Below are 22,203 nucleotides of genomic sequence, written 5' to 3' on the forward strand. Positions count from 1 at the left end.
AAACTATATTTGTTCAAACTGAACAACGATAAGAATAACACTTTATGTTCAACAAGAACCTGACAATATTTCATGATAACTTAATTGCAACATGAAAACTCTATTTGTTCAACAACAAAAACATAAGAATAACACTATGTTGAACAAGAACTGGACAAAATTTCATGGTCATTTATTTGCAACATGAAAACTCTATTTGTTCAACATGAACAATGATAAAAATGACACTATGTACAACAAATAAAAGCACTTTTTGTCCATCAACAATAACACTATCTGTACAACACTTATTGTCTATAAAACATTTTTTTTTGTTCACCATCACTTTATGTACATTAGCACAGAGTAGCACACTTTTCTTTACAACAACAACAACACTTTTCTTTGTACAACAAAAACACTTGAAAACAACACTTGAAAAAACACTTGAAACTTGAACTAGCACAGTTGAACATTACAGTGAATTTAAAAATGGGGCCCCCCCACCCACCGGGAGCTGCGGGCGGGACCCCCCACCCCCGGGGCCGGCCATGGGAAGGACCCCCCCCCCACCCCCCGGAGCCGCGATGAAAAAAAAACTGTACAATAGTTGTCGTCACTGCTGCTGCTACAGGTTAGGTTGGGTTAGATTGGGTTAGTTAATTTATGAACGGGTTGGTGGTCGGTTGGGTTAGTTAATTTATGAACGGGTTGGTGGTGGTGGTGGTTAGTTGGTTAGTTGATTAGTCTGGTTAGGTTAATTTATCCAGACCAAGTTGATTGCGATAGTCTATGCATTCAACTCGGTCTGAAATACGGTAGTGGCCACGAGGCAGGACCCTAACATCATTCTCGAGCACGTAGACTTTGTCAAATATACATGACATTGCATTTTTTTCCGCTCTGACAGTATAATTTCTATACTGTAGAGAGCGAATTGCAAGCACTTCTGCTCTCGGCACTAGGCTACTTTCTACACAGTCTCTGTACACGCTCATGTTGAAATTACTCTTTACAAAGTGTGTAGGCACCCCTTTACACGTCTTATTTTCATCTCCTTTATTAATTTTAAAGCAATCAACCTTAGGACCCGGAAGCACCCCCCGGGATATAAATCAGCCCCCATCTCAGATTTTAGTAGGAATTGTTGGTCTGGGGTTTGAAATTTTAAAAGCTTGGGACGGAAGGACGGATTTGAATTGGTAAAACCCATCCGCGAGCTGATGTGTTCCCCCTTTTCTAGATCACCCAATAAATCTTTGGTCCTATTTACCTTTAACAGCAGATGATCTGTATCACCATAGTAAAATTGAACCTCCCCCGCCCGTGTCCATTGCACGTTGCACACATTTTAAAAAAACGACAAAATGAGCTTTTTGGAAATTTCCAGTACTGAACTGCCTCCTGCTATATTCTTGTTCAGTACCACATTTCTATTTCGCCTATGTAAAAGAACCATGCCAGTCTCTATGCTCGTGAACGATGTAAAATTGGGGTCGGCAATAATTCGTGCACACTCTAGAGGGTCAGTCACAACGTCTCAGCGAGATCTGTTACGTACGCTTTCACACATTTTGCCAAACGCTGAATTTAGAATGAGTTTGTACAATTCCTTCTCTACCTTGGAGTTTGCCCTAGAGCGTTTATCGACAAAAGTGTCGATAAACGTCTTTAAATAAGGTTTCTGATTGAACTGCAGCACCCTATGTATTTTAGTGATCTTGAAACCATTGTTCACCATCCAGTGCAAAAGCACATTGTGAACTACGATATTCTCCTTAGGATTCAAATCAGCAATCACTTTTTGCTTAGAGGGGGTCCAGTGCATCCCCATATTCTCAACCACTGATCGATTATAGGGGTCCAATGAGTCCCTGCTCATGGGCCGATTGATACAGGGAAAAACAAAATCTCTGACTGAATCGTGAAGCGCCAGAGGAATGTGCCCGTCAATTTCAAAGAACCATCCTTGTGGCCCATTGTCCTCGACGGTGGTAATGTCGGGGAACTCAAGGATTCTCAAGTCATTGATAGTTCCGACACGGCAAAGAGTAGTGAGTCACTTCCAAGTGGTACAATGATTTCATGTCCAAGAACACTGCATTTGACTTTGCATCGGTGCTGTTTTGTCCGCTCGAATCGGTTGACAAGACCCGGTCCCCATAAAAAATAGACACTCCTCTCATTGAACGCTTTACAAAAAGGTGTTGATCTACATCTGTGATTAGGCCTATTTCCTCCCTACTAATTTTTAAAATTAAATCTATCACCACATGCGGCGTGGAAAAATAGTAGCCTATATCTAACGCGAACTCTGAATAGATTTGATCTGTGTTCTTACAGACTATATCCAACAGAGTTAAAACGTCACTGGCCAAGTACAGTCTACAATAATCCCACCCATTTTTACATTTCCCCTTAGACCACATCTTCTTGGCAAACTCATATTCCTCGGCTGTGCATTCATTGCTGGTCAGTAAATTGTAAAAAGCTTCAATTGGAGGTAGTTTCACCTCGCTTAAGCGAGCGCCAGAACAGTATTAGTCGCATGCGTATACACCTTTGCAGGTCAACAGGTCATACATTTCACTGTCTGGAAAGTGCTGTTTAAGCAAGGGAAAGCTATCAAAATTTTCACTTTTCTGCACTTGAATCAATTGACTCAATACCTCGGGAAACAAACTAAAGGAATCTAAAAACCTGATTTTATTCCAACACGTATGCCCATTATTTACTGCCTGCCATTTAAGCTCAAAAAGCAACAACTTCATGCCGGCTTTGGAATAATGTTAAAGAAAAATGAACTGTTTACCCATGGACTGTCTACTCCCCCTCCCTTCTTTTGCATACGTGCCAGTGCCGGTAAAATAAATTTTAAATCGTAATTTGAGTTGTGGATAAAAACTGGAATAAAAAACTGCTGGCTAACATTTAACTTACACGATTGATGCGCAACCCCTCTAAAATTACTACCCCCAGAGGATATTTCCTGCCACAAATGATTATGATCTCTGACTTTCCCCCTCCCCCCTCGTTTCCCGTTAGGCCCCGTTTCCCCCTCTTCAAACCCCCCTTACAAACCCAACATATTTTTTTATTTTTAATCGCGAGACGATCGTCTGCAGACAACATTATTGGGTACTTTGTGTTACTTAAACGAGAAATTGAGCCTTCAGTCTCTCCTACGGGTTTGATAAATGAATGGATAAAAAACTCCTCCTTATCTTCTGGGTAAGTTATTACTTAAAACCAAATGTTATGAAAATAGTTTCTTTGCAAATGGGCATATACCAAAGAACTAGATTTGTTTGCTATTACGTGGTTCATAGATCAACTGTTGGATACCTCCTCTTTTTGATCCTTATGGTCTGACATATTTTGTTGCACTGGAGGAGGGTGTTTTGAAAATTTTTAAAACGTAAAATGGCCCTATCCCCTGAAATCGTTTCCACTGTCTGGTAGCCATGCTGTCTACAATGCTTCATGTGATTTTGCAGCTTAAATTCAGTCCAAAATCGAGAGAGGCATGTTGGACAGTAGAAACGTGTCCCCCTATACTTACCCTCCCCCAGAAATCTACTAATGTCTGTGATCGGGTTAAAATGGCCAATTGGATTGGCAAAGTCACTAGATGGTGGTGTATACAACAACCAAACCCAGTGTTTGACTAATTCAATTGACGGGCCTCTTACTGGGAAAACCACTCCCTTCTTTTTAGAACGAACCCCATCTTCAAATTCAGTTTCATACTAAACCACAGTAATGCCGATATTTAAATGGGCATTAGCCCTTTCAAAAAATATAAATAGATCTTAGCGTTATTGGGTATATTCCCTCTAAACAAGAAAAATCTACAATGGAAGAAATCGGACCCCTCCTTCCCATGTTCAGCCCAGTGATCTAAATTCGTCTTGGAAGCGTTATCTGCTAGAGGCTGAAATGCTGATATGAGGAAAGCATACTTGAAACATTTTTGATCTGTTTCAAAACAGATCTTCTGTACACCACGACCACCAACTAAATCTGGATTATAATTTAAAACTATTGACCTCCCAGACCCTGCCCCCCTCTTAAAATAAAACAATTCTTAAATTTACAAATATTAACGCTTAAATTTTCGACATAATGAACCACAGACCCGCTCCCATTGTCGTTATAATTCTTAAGATGCGCAATAATATGACCTATCCACTCGCAAAAAAACACTCTCAAAAATATCTACATTCGGATAAATCATGCGCATCTCAGAGTGTATATAGTGATGGTAAACTTCACTTACCCCTCATTTAAATAGAATACCTTTAAAACAATAGAAACCTTAATTGAATCCCTCCCCCACCCCATAAATGAATTTGGTTCTCCAGCAGTGCACGAATTTTATCTACATAGTCATGCACAAATTCTACGGGGTCAAACACATAATTTTCCCCCATAATTGAATTAAACAGATTCCCAAAAGTCGCAGTGTAGACAACTATTGCATTTAAAATTGTTTTGGACAGCTGAAATTCGGGAAAAGTCGTGAATTGGACATTACCCCCCTCCCCCTCGTGTATATTATCAACACTCCCTCCACATTGTTCAACAATAGGGCTATGGGAATCCACTTCAGTTGTTTGAAGTGAAAGTAGGTAATCAGTGGGGGTTAGAGGAGAATTCCTTGTTAAATCCCGGTTAAAATCGTCTAAAATTAGCATGGTATTTGGACTTAGCTATGGCAAGTCCCCCTCTGAACTAGGGACATTACCTTTCTCAACTGTGCTATGATCTACATTAAAAAGAAAATCATTTAAAAAATCATCAATATTGTCAGGTATTTGCTCATTAACGATACCGCTCCATGCTGAATTGTTGGGGAGCTCCACCGGTGCGTCCTCCTCTCCTTCTCCAACTGACGAGCAGGGGGGAGATGGGGAGTATGGAACCAATGGTCCAACCTATAAATGAAACATACCTTATTTTCAAAGTGTTCAAATCCCCCCTACTGTTTAAAATTTGGATTATTATTATTTACATATTATTTAAAACGCGCTTAGTAGTAGTAGTAGTAGTAGCAGTATGCACATAGTAACATTTGGTTAATTCACTGTTCCCCACAACTATCGATATTCTGAAAGTTCCAACTTAATATAAGATATTTACAATCTAAAACGCTTTACATAGAAAGCAATTTGATTTTGCTCAAACAACTCCGCCCCCCCATAAATTTCCACTATTTAATCCCCCCGAGCCGGCCCAGCGGGCCATCGCAGCGCTTCCACGGCCCGCGGCGCTTCTCGCAGCGCTTCCTGGGCCCACCGCCCTTTCCCGCTGCGGTCACTGGCCGTTTACATAATGTTCAAAAAAATAAATAAAAAATATTGTTAGACCATAAGTCGTTTCTCTCTCTATCTCTAATTTCCAACAGGTTGTCTAGGACTCATTAGCTTAATTATTGTACGCCGCGTCTGTTCTGTTCCAAGACTGTTCAGCAAGAAAATACAATTAAATGGGGACCGTTAACTCCCCTAAAATCTTGGCAAGTTGTAAGTTTGAAAGCTGTCAAAAATATTACGCAAATTAGAATCCATATGTGCAATAGATAAATGGGATAATCTCTGTCCTTCAAATTGAGTGGGGGGGAAACATCTTTAGCAAAAAAAATATCTTTTAATATCTCTGAGACACACTTTTACAGTGTTGAAAAAAAGCGAAAAGAAAAGGCCTAAAAAGATTGGAAGAAAAGGTAGGTAAGAAAAAAAATGCTCACATTTGCAAATTCCAGTTGCACTTGGGTGCCAGATGGACCTGGCATAGCATGCTGGAGGGCAACCTCCTGACCTAGCGTTGGTGGGGCGGCTATTAGAGGTCCACGGAGAGCGGATGAGCAAGCGATGTCACAATCCTGCGCAGAATGGGCTGCGGCTTGGGCAGGTAACACTTGTTTAGGAGGCTTCGGCCAGCGACCATATTGGACAACTGTCACCTTCGCAGGGGCCGCATTATTACCCCTTGCTCTCTTACTGGGTGGCGGCGGGCATTCTTCACAATTTGCCTTAAAAGAAGAGAAAAAAGTTAGTATCAAAATAATTTCCCCCTTTTTTTACAGAAGGAAAATTAGTACCCCCATCCACATAATTTTGTCTAGAAAAGCATTTATCACTAAGAAACCCCCCCTACGCCAGCATTTTCAGTAAAGCAAAAAGTAAAAATATACTAAACTCAGAAATCAAATGCTATTTTAATTAATTAAAAAAGCTTATTCATAGACATCCCAACCTAACCTTACTTTTCATGCAAAGAAAACACTTTTTTTTCATTTTACAATAATGGCGATAGAATTGGGGCGTGTCCCCCTCCCCCCTTTCACCAATGTCCTAAATATATTGTTAGTAATTATTTTTGGAAATAATCCCGTTTCACTCCTCCATAAATACAGGTTACGAATCCACAAGCTTAATAAACAGCAATCTCTTTTTGCTTAAAACTGCTTTAATTTGAGAAAGAGAGAAACAATCCTTTTTGCCATTGAAACCTTTTGGTTAAGTCGCTAACGTAAAGGATTAACAAGCAGGAAGTGCAATTGTGGGGTATCATCTTTTTAAATCATTGCAGAAAAAGGTTTTGAAGCCAATTAAGCGTCGGCGGCTTAAATGGAAACAGTCTATTAATAGCTAAGAGATTGATAGAATTTGACTGTCACTTTTAGATATGCTTACAGAAATAATAAATTTATAGAAAAAAGACAATTGTTTCCATTGGAAGAATTATACTTGTAAAAACAGTGGGGTTGTGGGTTTGATGGGGGTTAGGTAGTAAAAAGAACACATTTTATGTTTTCTATCGAGTATAAAGATAGCATGGTGGAGTTTTTGTATTAGACTGGGCGGGGGAGGGGGGACTTACCTAAATATACTAGAGGGTGACCAATTATAATCTTGTGGAAATGTTTTGTCAATTTAGCGGCTTAATGGCTAAGGGATTGACAGAAGTCAGTGGACACTTTAAATCACAATACAGAAAAGCAAGAATTTTATCGAAAAAAGACAATTATTTCTATTGGAAGAATTATACTTGTAAAAACAGTGGGGGTGGGGGGTTTGATGGGGGTTAGGTAGTAAAAAGAACATATTTTATGTTTTCTATCGAGTATAAAGATAGAATGGTGGAGTTTTTGTATTAGAGTGGGAGGGGGGACTTACCTAAATATACTGGAGGGTGACCAAGGAAAGTAATTTTATTTTGAAAATGAAAATGTACTAAAACAGAACTCACATTGCTAATTGTGGCTGCCAAGGCTTCAAGCTCATCAATAATATTCATTCTTGTTCTTTCAACTGTGTCACAATACTTTCTGATAATTTAATCACAATGCATGTTTATTATATACGAAATCTCAAGGGCGAATTGTTATGTAATGGGGAAAATCATATGTAAGCGAGTCTGTGATTGGCTGAGAAGGGGGATGTAACCGAGCCTCTGATTGGCTGAGAATGATGCATGTACTTCCGGTTTCTTATTCCTGGATCTTAACATTCGCCCCGAGCGTGCACTTGGCCAAAACAACAACAACAAATAAATCCCCCAGGCCTAAAGATTAAAGAAGCCATAATGTTTCTTAACTCCCCTTTCGTGAATCAATAATTCCCCGCTGATTATGTAAATCAATTTCTCAGGTTAGGTTAGCCTACAGATCAAAGAAGCCATGATTTTTATTAATTCCACTTTGGTGAATCAATACATTCTCCCCACCGATTATGTAAATCAATTTCTCAGGTTAGGTTAGCCAAAAGATCAAAGAGGCCATTTTTGTTTCTTAATTCCCCTTTCGTAAATCAATACATTCTCCCCACCGATTATGTAAATCAAGTTCTCGGAAATTCACTTCCCCCTCGAGTGCTAGATCAATACATTGCCCCTAGCGTGTACCTGGACGAACAATAACAACAACAACAAATAAATTGACCTTGAAACATCCATCAAAGTGAGAAAAATCCTGTTTTTTCATTCTCACTGACAAAAACCATAAAACAGACATAAATTACTGTTGACATCCATGAAAAACATTAAATAAAATGACCAACACACATAACCTTCCAAGAAACATCCATAAAAGTGAGAAAAATCCTGTTTTTTCAAGTGAGAAAAATTCTGTTTTTTCATTCTCAGTGAGAAAACCCATAAAAACATGCATAAATTATGTAAAAAAGTTGTAGGTGGCAGCACAGTGTTCTCGTGGGACCTTTAGGGTCCTTTCTACTAGTGTAAAGATGACAAGGGCTCTCCGTATCTCTCATCTAGGTGAAAAACTTAGAAAAGCGTTTGGTGTGCTATTATGCTGTAAAGCTTGCTACAGCAGGCGTATTCTCGCCCGTGTCTACAACGCTTTTGCGAAGCCTCATGTCCTCGCACTGACTCCATTTTAGAATATGTTTACGGCTACTGATAAAAAGACTATTAGATCCGTATATTTTTGTTTCGCGAAATTTTTCTTGTTTATACCCTTATGGGCTAGAGACAAAAGACTGGTGTCAGTGTACGGGTTAACTGAGTCACTAAACATGGCTGAGCAACGGTGCGGTTGCTATTTTTCTAGGCTTGATAGGACAAACAGCATCCATCCTGCTATGTGCTAGTAGAAATACTTGAATCTGTTCTTGGTAGTATAGTTTTCTTTGTGAATCCGTTCTTCTTCTTTTTTTCTTTTTTCTGTATTTTCATCTACTTCGTATTGAACCCCTTTTGTGTTTTTTGGGCAAAAAAAGATATCGATATTGAATATTTAAACAGCATATATCTGCTTGGTAGTTTACGTGGGATCTTAGAAAACAAATACCTAATTTAAGGTATTGCGTTGAAAATATTTATATTTATTAAAATATTAAAATATTTTAAAAATGAAAACATTAAAATATTAAAAAAATTTGAAAATATTAAAATATTTATAATATTTGAACAACTCATAATTTATTCCTTTTCGTCAAAAACAATTTGTTTTAAATTTCAAACTCTTTTGTTGTTTATTTTAAGGTAACACGGGACCCTTTCAAATGCTTGGCCCGATTAGACCCAATCACCCTTTATCCGACCCTGTATGACATATGACTAGATATAATGAATGAGGGAAATATATTATTAGGGCTTTCTTTATATTGGACCATCAGGGGGGGGGGGGTATATACTCAGTGTAACAGTAATTATATTGAAAAAAGTAGCGTAAAAAAGGGAATCTATTGGTACTGCTTTCGTTTCATTAAGAGTTTTTCTCCATATGAGCTGTCACTGTAATGTTACCAGTAAAATTTAGGATGTTGACGCATAAATCTTATTTCCAATAAAATGTTTCATGATGGTTTGAGAAATACTGCATCTGCACTGGTCATATAAGCATTAAAGGCGAAAAACTAGACTGGACAGGGTGTCTTAACTAGATTGGATATGGACAAACAAATTTTAAATTAGGTATTTAAGACTACTAGGATCAAACATAAAGGTATCAAGTATTGCATCAACTGTATTGAGTATTTCTTTTTAGTTCGATCCCAGCAGCTCAGGATTAGAACGCTTTTGACAAAATGAAAATCTCCCATTGGCGAATATTTTGGACCAATCAGAAGAAAGAGAACTTTTCAAAAATTAAAGGTTATATACACATTCTTTACAGGAGTGACAGTTAAGGAACATTTGTAGTAGAAGGAGGTAATATAAGTTAAACACGGATGTCTGAAGGATAATGATTGCCGATACTTTAAACAATAGGTAATAGTATTTTACTTTTTGGCTTTTAAGTATTGCTGGTTGCGATTTACTTATTGCTTCGGTTAAATTTTCATGCAACATTTATTTTCCATAACCTCAAAATGAGAAGTATTCTAACCTGAGAACGGGCACCAAAAACAAGACTGTAGGAAGCCGCCCCCCTTCTGACCAAATTTGCAATCCCGTCAATACTGCTTTTATAAAATTCCCCTTTTTGAACTTTCCCCTCATAAGAAAAATAGTAGGATCATTCTGGAAATTTTGCCATGTGTCATTTAGCCTGAGATCTGGTTATGGTCAGAAACGTTGGTTAATTACAAAAAACCTCAAAACACCAAATGAATTTTATGGCCTTCTTAATTAAGATTATTTAATTGAGATATTAATGAATAACTCATTATATTGCGTACAGTGTTTTTTCGGTCATCTCAATAAGCAAAATAAAATTATGACTGTCTCACCTTTTTTCAGCGAGGGACTCACTAGTGGTGTCATTTAATAAAAATACAGAGGGGTAAAATGTATTTTTCAAAATCTAGGACTGGTAATTTTGTTGTTCTTTTTATTCAGTGAAAAAATGCATTTATCAGTGAAAATTTCAAAGAGGTAGGTATCAGTTTAGTGGTTAAACACTTCTAATGGAAAGGAAGCATGCCAAACAAATTAAAACAGTACTATTAGATCCATATATTTATTTCATTGTCATATTTCCTGGTCGTTTTTTCTGACAATGCACCCCAATCCCCCTGATAGTACCAGATATAGCCCTAGGAATATTTAACAACTAAAAGAAAATGCTAAAACAAATAAATTCGGTACTTATGCATTAGCTGGTTTCCCACGCGAGAAGTCAAGTTTGGTTAATGCCAATGAAATAAAACAAACTATGGTGAAAATACAATAGTTTAGAAACGAATTTGGGCTTTATATTTGCATATTAGGGGGTGGGGGTTAAGCACAGCATATATTAAATACGTAACCTAACCTAGGTACCTTTTCCCCCCTAAACCCCCAAAACCAAGTGTTTAAATATTTTAAACGCAATGACAAACCACGATTTGCGATCCAACTCTCTATTGACAGATACCCGTCTGACTAGTTTCCTTTAGCACAATACATCACGTGGGTACCAGCTAATGCACAAGTACTTTAAATTCTTACTTTAGAATATGCAAGATCTTTCTATTAATCAGATTATCACATTTATTTCCATTATTGTCCACTTTTTAAAAATATTTCAATTACGAGACCATTTATATTCACCATTAATATTATTATCTCGTATTAATAGTTGAATCCAATGATGAAATTAGTCACTGGTGAAACTGCGCATCATCGGCTTTAGAATACAGAAACCCTATTTTAACAAAGAATACATGAAGTATTACAAAATTCAACTAAGGGTTAAATATATCACAGAAACATAGAACCATCAGGGGGGTAATATCAAAAGCGTATCCAGGATTTTGTTCGGGGGAGGGGTTACCAAAAAAATTTAAAGAGCATAAAAAATTTGTTTGTGTGAGTTTATGCTACGTTTTTACGAATCTGACCAGAATTTCAGGGGGAGGGGGGGGTTTGAAACCGGTAATCTTCCCCTTAGATATGGCATTGGGTAGGATGGATTGTCAGAAAAAAAAACTATGTGTACTTATGTATTATCCAGAACACACTCAAGAAGTTTGCTTCGTTTGAGCAGAGCAAACCGGTTTATACCTCGCATTGGGTTTTAATTAACTTATTTTTTCGTGAAATAAACTATGATGCGGGTATATTTTAATTAAATATTTAATATATAGAAGTGGTTAGGCTAGGTATTTAATATAATGCGTTCTGGGAGGCCTACTTTCTATTATTCTTTGTTGTAGTTTCCGTAATTTTGTTACTAACATATTATATTTTCATTATATTTCGGTAGGCCTATATATCATTATGATTAACCTATCTTCACTTCTTGAGTGTGTTCTGAATAATACGTAAGTACCCATCTATGATATTTCGAAAGAGCATAAAATAAAGACTCTAGTATTGGGCTATTACTTTTGTTTAGTAGCATATTCCCTGTAGAAGTGGTCTTGGGGGGCGAATACCCCCTTTAATTGATACCCCAGAGACCTACAAGGGAGTATGCAAATCATTATTTACGAGTCGTGGTGTTAGATAAGTGCAATCACCTTCCTTCTCTCTCTCTCTTTACTTAAGTCTATACAGCTATCTGTTTTTCTATCGCTCTCTCTCTCTCTGTCTATGTTTTCATGTGCTAGTACACGCACAGTTAATTTGTTTAACAGGAAAACATATTGTCCTGTTTACCCAGACGCGTACTAGGGCCTCAATCAGTTTGGGATATAGCTGTGCCTCCAAGTGGGGATCATGAAGTCATAAGCCATTTATTTTGTTTACCCAAATTATTCGGTATTAAACTCACATAGTACAACATGCAGCTTTTCAGTTTTTATTGTTATTTTTACAGCTTTCTTATCTTTTTTATGTTCCCTATGCAATTTTTGGTTTCTTATTTTCCTGCTCTCCTGCGGCCTTAATAAATCAACGGAATATGATAATTTGCTACTATTTTATAGATGAGATCAAGTTCTGTCTATTTACCGAACTACATTTTAAAAGTCCGGAGTGCATAGTTTTTTTGCTGGAAAATTTGTTGAATATTCTTTGAAAACTGTTGAAAAAACAACAATTAAGAAATTATCTGAGTTTGTGTTTCGTGTTAAAGGACTTTGTTTTAGTATTTATGGTGAAAGGGATTACTCTCTGGCAGGGCCATATCCAAGGTTTTTCTTCAGGAGGGGGGGGGTTACAAAAGGATTTTTTCTGGTTTCGTATAATAAATATACGAAACTTACGAATTAACTTACGTAACGAACTTCTATATTCATATATTTTTAATACATTTATTATGGGGTTCGCCCCCTAGTCAATACCTTGCTCTTTAAGCGAAAGTTCAAATTTTGTTCCAATTCTTTAAAAATTACCTCTTAATCACAAAGGCCGTTAATTAGAATAAATAGCTCTTATGAAAGTACTAAAAAATCTTTGGCTTAAAGAGCGAGGCATTGAACACGGGGTGAACCCAATCATATATGTAATATTTTCTGTTCGTTTAAAGTTTCGATGTTGCTGCTGTTGCAGTTGAAATACTTGTTTTTTTATATTAAATTTCTGATCTTTTTTTAAATAATGCTGGGATGTCCGGCGTCCCCTTCATAGCAATGTCCCTTCCCCCATGAAAACTTCCTTCATGGAAAGATTCCCCCACATAACCCCCGACCCACCCACCCCCACCCCCCACAACCAGGAAAAATCTCCCCTGAAAACGTCCGTATACTTCCAAATAACCCATACTATATGTTAACATTGGGTAAAGTTCATAACCTTTAGCCCTCCCCCGGGAACTTCGGGGGATTAAGTCATCCTAAAAGACATACTTACAATATTTTCGAACATGCTGAACAAAATGGCTATCTAAAAATTTTGATCAGGTGACTTTGGGAAAAATGAGCGTGGGAGGGGGCCTAGTTGCCCTCCATTTTTTTTGGTCACTTAAAAAGGGCACTAGAACTTTGAATTTCCGTTCCATTGAGCCCTCCCACGATATTCTAGGACAACTGGGTCGATACGATCACCCCTGGAAAACAAACAAACAAATAAACACGCACCCGTGATCTTTCTTCTGGCAAAAAATGCAAAATTCCACATTTTTGTAGATAGGAACTTGAAACCTCTACAGTAGGGTTTTCTGATACGCGGAATATGATGGTGTGATTTTCATTAAGGTTCTATAACTTAAAAGGGGTCTTTCCCCCTTTTTTCGAAAATCAGCCAAATTTTCTCAGGCGTCTAACTTTTGATGGGTAGGATTAAACTTGATTAAATTTATATATTTGAAATCAACATAAAAATCTGAATCTTTTGATGTATCTATTTGTATCAAAATATCGTTTTCTAGAGTTTCGGTTACCATTGAGCCTGGTCGCTCCTTACTTACAGTTCGTTACCACGAACTGTTTGATATCATAATTCTGTCTCTGTGAGTAGATCTAAGATTAATTAATCCAATGATATGAGTGTCTTGTCTTTTTGGAGTAAGTTGCAGCTGCATGATTATCGCAACACCACTTGTTTCAGAGTGAACATATACCTAAAATATATATGTTCAGTCATAAAATATATGCTCAGAGCAAACGTATACCTGAGATAAAAAAAAGAACCAAAGGGAGATGCCAAAAGGAGATAGTTTGATACTTAATTAGTGACTGAAAGGGAAACCCGCTATTTTATATCTACAATAAACTGAAAATAATCTACAATAAACTGAAAATAATCTACAATAAACTGACACAAAAATAAACGAAGAATAAGCATAACAAAATGCAAAAAGAGAAAAGAAGGGAAAAACCGAAGGGGCACCCACTTTCCGTCACCCGGTGTATATTTTAGAACGTCATGTTTGCCACAGAGTTCCACCATACGTTGCCCAGTTCTACCATGCTTGCCATAGTTTCCACCACACTTGTTTCTCCCACAATTCCCCCCCCCCTAAAAAAACAACTTCGAAATGAAAAGTAAGTGGATCCCTTTAGAAATCAATTACGTTCATTAATAGAATGTGTCTGTATCAGTGGGAAATTGAAGTACTAAGAACTTGGTAAGTTTAAAGACACCAAGTTGAATGGAAAGAGGAATAACAGGTCATTCAAACGTTTTGGCAAAAGCGATCGAGGAAAAGAATAAAGGCCCATTCAACGAGGACGTAGTAGCAATTTTCAACATTACCATACGAGCAGAGTGGAGTGTCACTTTTTTCTGATTCTATGAAGAAAATACTTGGCGGCTTTACCTTGTTATAAATTGTGTTAAGCAAGGAGACGAGTTAGATTTCTGAAGAGACACAAGGTTTATCCAAAGTGTGAAATTAAATTGAAAAAACAAGCTTTTCAACTGAAAATAAGGAGCAATATTAAAACTTAAAAGGAGCAGAAATTATTACGTATATGAGGGCGGTTGCTCCTCCTCGATCTTTACGCTAAAGTTTGTATTTTGTCCCAGTTCCTTAAGAATGACTTCTGAAACACAAAGTTCGTTTAATTAGAACAGTAAGAAGCTTTTTTTTAAATCTAAAAACTTTAGCGTAAAGAGTGACGTGTTGAGGAGGAGCATCCCCCCTCATATACATAATAATTTCTCTTTGTTTTAATTTTTAATGTTACTCCTGACTTTCAGTTGAAAAAATTACGCTTTTAATTTAATTTCTGATCGTTTTTGAATAATGCTGTGACATTTGGCTACCCCCTCCATGGAAAATTCCTTCCCCTCGCGGAAAATCCCTCCGTGTAAAGTTCTCCCCACGTGAAATACTCCCCGTCCCCTAGTAGAAAGGTGATCCCGAAGAAAATTCCCTCCAGAGAATTTATCCTGTGGAAAACTCCCCCGTGGAGAAATTTTCCCGTGGAAAATCTCCCTACCTACGGACAAATACTCTAGACAAATTCAACACGGTAAATACATCCTCCGGACATTTCCTCTTAATATCTCCACATGTAAAATTGACTCGGCAAAGAGAAAGTAAGACAAATAAAAAAAAATTGCATAGGAATCTTGGAATATAGGAATCCCAGTGTAAAATTTCCCTTGGAAAAGTCAACCCTGACAACTTCCCTCTCCACGGAAAATTGTCCCCGTAGAAAACCCCCCAGCAGAAAATTATCTCCCCTCCCCAAAAAATGTCTTTATACTTCCCATTAAGAAATACTATACGTAAAAAATGGGCAACTTTCCTGACTTACAAACCTATCCCAGGGGCTGCGGGGGATAATGATATCCTTAAAGAGATAGTTACTGGGCATGTCAACTATGCTGAACAAGATAGGTGTCTCAGAATTTGATCGGATGGATTTTAGGAAAAGAGGTGGGTGGGAGGAAGGCCAGTTGTCCTCCAGTCTTTTTGGTCACTTAAAAAGGCACTAGAGCTTTCAATTTCCGTTCAAGTGAGTCCTTTCTCAATATTCTTGGACTATTGGTTCGATGCGATCACCACTGTGGAAAACAAACAAATAAACATCGATTCGTGATCTTTCTTTTGGCAAAAAAAAAAAAATGCAAAATTCCACATTTTTGCAGATGGAAGCTTCATACTTCTGCATTAGAGTTCTCGGATACGCTGAATCTGATGGTGTGGTTTCCATTAAGGTTCCTTGAATTTTAGGGGGTGTTTCTCCCCTCTTTTAAAATCAGGCAAATTTTCTCAGGTTCTTGGCTTTTGATACGTAACGCTAAACTTAATGAATCTTATATATTTGGAATCAACATAATAAGCCAATTCTTCTGATATATCTATTAATATCAAAACTCCGCTTTTTAGAGTTTCGGTTACTATTGAGTCGTATCGCTCCTTATTTACAGTTTGTTACCATGCATTTTTTGAAAAATTCATCGTTTTGCTACCAGGGTTGCCACCACGGTCAGTTCCTAAAGTACTACAATTGCCCAAATTTGCGTGCTATACAGCGATTTTCGGTCGTACAGTAAAAAAAGTTTTGCATGCGTCGTTGCTCACGCCGCGACACGCACATGGTACGTAGTTAGATTAGTTTTAGGTCCATGTTTTATTCTTTTTTAATACAGAGGAATAAAAATGTATCCAAAAAAGTGTAGCGCTGAATGAGAAAATACACGCGCACACACATATCCCGTTTTTAAATGTTTTTAGGTGATTGTCATGTATAACAAATGTTCTGGCATATATTTTGATGTAAGACACATCATGTGAGTGTATTTTATGTGTCCATATTTTCAATTTGGCCAAATAAAAGAAAAAGTGCTATATTCAATGTAGCACGTGCTACAGTGTCACACATGATAAAATAGTGCTAAAGTAGCACTTTCGTGCTACAGGTAGCAACGCTGCCTGCTACTGACGGAATTTTCAAACTTATTTTGCCAATTGTGATGTACTACGTCAGTCAAAAGGACACGGTGAGTAGCGAGATAGGGGAGACACTTTTTGAATTATAATATATGTGCCCCAGAATTTAGTGGTTAATTCTTCAGTAAAGGTACTATGAACGGTAGAATAGCAAAAATGTGGAAATAAAGGGTACGAGAAATTTGCCAGTCACTGTAGGACGAGCTTTATTAAACAAGAGGAGTTTTTTTTTTGAATTGGTATGTCTCCCATGAAGGACTTGCCCCAGGACTGCCCAAGGACTCCCATCAAGGACTTGCCCCAGCTACTAAAACTGCAAAATAATCGTTTGGGATAACGAATATAACTTTTCGTGTGTGAATTTTAAAATTATTTAAATTTATTTCAGTTTGAATTTATTTAAACTCAAATGATATTTGAATTTATTCATAAACTTCTCTATGTTTTGATAAAAGTAATCAAACGGATTAACTCAAAACATAAAATAAACTCCAAATAAAAGGAATCCGTGAAATTGCAACTTAAAATAAACATAGATTCTATAAAACTATGAGAGGACTGCTGCCCTCCTCATCACCCCACCAGGTTTTGTGCCAAATACTTACTATTTTACACAGTGTTATAATAATGAAAGAGCTCATTTAGGCGTAGGCCTATTTTCTTCACATAGTAAACATTTTTCTACCCATGTTTTAGTTCACAAACAGGACCAAAATGCTATCCGGTGTCAAAGTTTCGATTACTAATTGGTTTGAGATTAAAGATAGCAAAATTTACCACACAATTTCCGAATTTATCACAATAAATTGCCAAGTTCCGCCATTTTGTGCCGCAAAATATAAAACTTTGAGCCGAATTGGGACAAAAAGCTATCGAGCGAAAATTGTAAGATAGCCCATCAGCTTAGAACTATCAAAAAACTAAATAAAATCCACTGGGCTTAGAGCTGAATGCTGCCACATTCGTCTGTAAACAAACACAGAATGAAGCATTGAACTTGCATACAGCATTACTAACGATTATACAGCATTCCAGTACTTCAAACCATATAGTTGGGGCAGGGTGGAAGGTTAAGTTGCATTTACGCGAAACTAATAGGTGAGTGGAAGGGGGAGGGTTCCTTATTAGATAAAATGAGCACGCTGAAATTTTTAGAGTATTGTCGGCTAGTTTTTTATGTAATCTATTTATAGGGATAAAAGATTTTGTAAAGTGTCATTATGATTTGCCCCCAACTTCGCGTTGCACTCCCGGCCAAAGGCAGAGAAATAGGAGAATGTTAGCCATGATATGCAGACCATTCGTCAGTATACGAAAAAAAAACAACATTTTTTTTTTTATTGCAATGGCCCAACAGGGAGAGGGGTGTTTCCGGGAGTAATATTTTCCTAATGAAACCTCCTTAAAAACATTGAAAATGCTTCACGAAAAACAATTTTGGCATTTGAGGCCCCTATTAAGAAAATCTTAAGGGGCGGATTTTCTTAGGGGAAGGGATTTTCATTTTCAAAGCACAGTTATGCTAGTTTTAAATTTTAGCGTAAAGACCAGCTGCAGTTGTGACGGGAGTTTCCGTCATGTTTATATTACACCTAGTGTATCATTATAACGAAAGGAACTTAAACAAAACAGAAAAAGTTTTTCAAACGAATGTAAAGAGTGGCGTTAAAACTCAAAACGAACATGAACTATCCTGTATATGAGGAGGAGAACCTCCCCCTCAATCCACCTTTTGCCCTAAAATTTAAAATTTTCTACCAATCCTTCCAAAAAAATTCTAGTAGAAGAACGATATTAAACCATTTTTTTTTCATAATCCCTTGAAAAAATCGAAGAGTTTATATTTTGCATCTTTTTTAAACAATGAAATTTTTAGTTTAAATTTTTTGAAAGGCAATCGGTGAATAAAAAGTTGTTACCAACTGGCTATGTTTTTGCACTCTAAGATGCTTTCAGTTGAGTCTTAGTTTAATTTAAGCCGAAAGGCTATGGGGGTTCGAGGGTGAGGCAACACCTCCCCTCATATGTTTGGTTTAGCTGACTAATTTAATGTTTGACTTTATACTAAAAATCTCAATGAGGGAGGAGGTACTGCTTTCTCACCAATTAGGCTACTATTCTTAACACGTGATATAATTTTATTTCTTCAAATGAAGGTGAATTAGTGCTCGTAGCCTAAGGGATCTCTGCCGCAAAATTACAAAGTTGATTCTCAAAATGTACTTTTTGAATCTCACGTCTAAGTTATATTTTATTGAATTTAAACGCGATGTTATATTAAATGATGTGTATAATTATATTAAATGTAAGTTCCCTTGTTTTGAAATACCCTTTGGAAAAGGGTCTGATATGAAACTTGAAGTAAACCTAAAACCGCGTACCGCGTTTTACCGTGGTAAGCAGGAGCAAATATCCAGCATTTTTATTGGCGGGGGGGGGGCAAGAGCGGTCCATATCTGGATATTCAAAGGGCATGGGATATATAATAATTTTTTTTCCACATTATTGGGGGGCAACTGCCCCCCCCCTTGTCAACCCCAAACGACGCCCCTGGTGGTAAGCGCTAAACCACTTACCGCATTGATTTGATTTACCCAAGACAACAGAATAGCTTAGATATCACTCATAACTTAAAATATTGCAGAGCAAGAAAATGAGTGCTAAAATCTATCAATTAATTCATTGCTTTATCCATCCTTAATGAAAAATAAAGCAACTTTTCCTTGAAGGCACCATTGATTATTTTGTCTTATACCCCAAGCAAGACAAAGAATTAGGGAGGATTTTTGCCATAGTTTCCAATTTTTTAATTTTTATTTTAGCACCATCAAAAGTTTCGTGCTTTTCGGAACTTGCCATTTGGTTCGCTATCGCTGCACAACTGTGCCCAACAAACGGTTGTAGGTCTTATCAGTGAGAAAGTAAAAACAGAGCAAGGGTTGAAAGCCGTATCAAATTTTAAAAAGAACTGTAACCTTTGTAAAATATTGTATTAAAATGAAACAGATGACTGAACTTACAATGGAATAGAAAAGATAACTGAATGTGGGTAAGCAATCAGAACTAGACAATAAGATATTGACAAATAAATAATTCTAAGACTTGAAAAATGTTCATTGAACCAAACCAAGGTATATTTTTGAAAGTACATCTTTGGGGTTAATTTAGCAAAAAATATAAAAATAGTTGAATCTAAACGGAATTTAACGATTAAAATGTATTTTCTCTCCTATGTAAAGAAAGCTGTGACACCATAGTCCCTCGTCTTTGAAATTGCGGCCAAAATGGACATGAGAATCAGTTGTTGATAACGAGGGGGTTCAGATTGACAAATTCGGAATCTCATGTCTGGTCAAATAAGATTAGCTATAGCTTCATAAAAGTTAAGAGTTATAATAGTTTATTGTTCCGCCTCGCTTTAAAAGTCTTAATCAGAATTAACTTCAAAACGATGGGCTTATTATAACTGAGAAACATAATCTTTATAAACAATCTAGTCAGCAGAATTGAAATATGAGGGGGTCCCTGATTCTTTCAAAGAGCGTCCGAACTTCAGGAGGGAGTTTAGAAGTATTTAGACATTTCGACTCAAAAGCATTGACTGGAAATTTTGAGGATACAAAGACTGGGAAGAATTTGCTAATACAGGTTAACAAAGAAGTCTTGACTCCTTTATTATAGCAAGGGCCTTTGGTTTGTCATTCATCTTAGTTTGTTTTTACTACATCATTCAAAATACTAGATACGAAGAGATAGAGCGAAAGAGAGAGAGAGAGAGAGAGAGAGAAGGATGTCCAAACTGTGCGATCAATCCATTTTAGATTATGAGGAAGCGTTCGATTCTGTTGATAGAAGAGCTTTAGTAAGGGTTTTATCCTTGTATGGTATACCAGACAAATACATTAAAGTGATTAGTGCTATGTATGCACTGCTGCGGTTAAGATAGAAAATGAGGTTAGCAGCTGGTTTTGTATAAAATCAGGAGTTAAGCAGGGTTGTGTTCTATCCCTTTTTATATGGATTATTTTGATGGACTTTGTCTTAAGGAGCACAGGAAAGGCAATGGGAGACCACGGAATCAAATGGGGAGGAAAAAATGCCCTGGACTTAGATTATGCTTATGATTTAAGCATCCTAGATGAATGTGTGAGCAAAATGAATGAAGTTTTAGAGGTTTTGAGAGTACAGAGTGCTAGAATAGGTTTGAAAATTAATGTTAAGAAGACTAAGTCACTAAGGCTAGGAATAAGTGAAGATGAAAAGGTGACGTTGGGTAATGAAAAGATTGATCAGGTGGGCAGCTTCACTTACCTTGGGAGCATTATTAGTAATGATGGTGGGAGCAGTGAAGATGTTAAAAGTAAAATAGCCAAGGCTCAGGGTGTTTTTTCACAGTTAAAAAAAGTTTGGAAGAATAGGAAGATAAGTCTGCAAAACAAGATTAGAATATTAGAAGCTACAGTGATGATAGTGGTCAAATATGGCTCTGAAGCATGGACGCTCCGAAAAACGGATGAACATTTGCTAGATGTTTTCCAGAGAAATTGCTTAACAATTGTTCTGGGTGCCCGGCTGACTGACCGTATGTCAAACAATAGGCTATACGAAAAATGTGGTTCAATACCGCTCTATAGGGCTAAAATGAAAGAAAGGTTGAAGTGGCTAGGGAATGTTGTACGGATGAAGAATGACAGATTGCTGAAGATAGTCCTTTTCAGCCAACCGTCTAGGGCTAAACAAAAAGTAGGTCGTCCTCGTCTGGGGTGGGAGGACGTCATAAAGAAACATTTAAAGGAAATGGGAACTTCATGGGAGAGTGTAAAAAGGGAGGCTTTGAATAGATTTGGGATGGAGGAGAAGCGTGCGTAGCTGTGTTGGCTTCAGGTGGCTTGGTGCTGCGGTGAGTTGTTGTTAGTAGTAGTAGTAGTAGTAAACGGGCGACGCAAAGAAGAACAATTCAAAAAAGAGTAGTCAACATAATGCACCGTAACCATCTTACTCAGCATAACCTCTAGCTATGATCGTTTGTGGCGTCCCTCTGTCTGTCACATAAAACTACTGAGGAAGGTTGTGTAAGTGAAGTGAAAAAACACTCACTTTTAACTAAAATAGTTGGTGCTTCTAAAATGAATTTCTATTTACTTTTCCAATGCTAATAGCGAATCAACTTTTGTCATTTGCCCTCCAGGCAGTATTTAAGCCTCACAATTTCCTCCAACTTCCTTCTTTACGATTGAAAAAGCCTTGGGGTCATGTAGTTACATTTTCATTTTCTCAGCTAAAGTATTTTTCATTTTCAGTACTGAATGCTGCCACTTAGATAAAAACTTGATCGAGTGCTTGGTATTACTTTTGAATGCCATTTTTAGGGTACTCAACTCAATGCAATCTTAGGGGCACCACGTGATATTGACCACCACCGATCTCATTCGATCATATACCGCACACTTTAAAGACCCCACATCCTGGCTGGTTTGAATATGTTCAAAACCATTTTTATAGCTCCTGTATTTAGTAGTAGTTTTAGCAATTGAATTTTTGTTGCG

General features: G+C 37.2%; 1 protein-coding gene across 1 annotated transcript in view; it reads left to right on the plus strand.

The window, feature by feature from the left end:
• The first annotated feature begins 9,569 nt into the window (after positions 1-9,569).
• Positions 9,570-22,203, plus strand: part of LOC148943367 (protein Wnt-2-like) — a 109,608-nt gene continuing 96,974 nt past the window's right edge. Inside the window, exon 1 of the mRNA XM_089101851.1 lies at positions 9,570-9,717. The gene's annotated coding sequence lies outside the window, so the exon portion shown is untranslated. The remainder of the gene's footprint in view (positions 9,718-22,203) is intronic.

The sequence above is a fragment of the Artemia sp. Qi Xiang Cuo genome, chromosome 15 (genome assembly GCF_049724085.1).
Source record: "Artemia sp. Qi Xiang Cuo chromosome 15, ASM4972408v1, whole genome shotgun sequence".
NCBI classification, from domain to species: Eukaryota; Metazoa; Arthropoda; class Branchiopoda; order Anostraca; family Artemiidae; genus Artemia; species Artemia sp. Qi Xiang Cuo.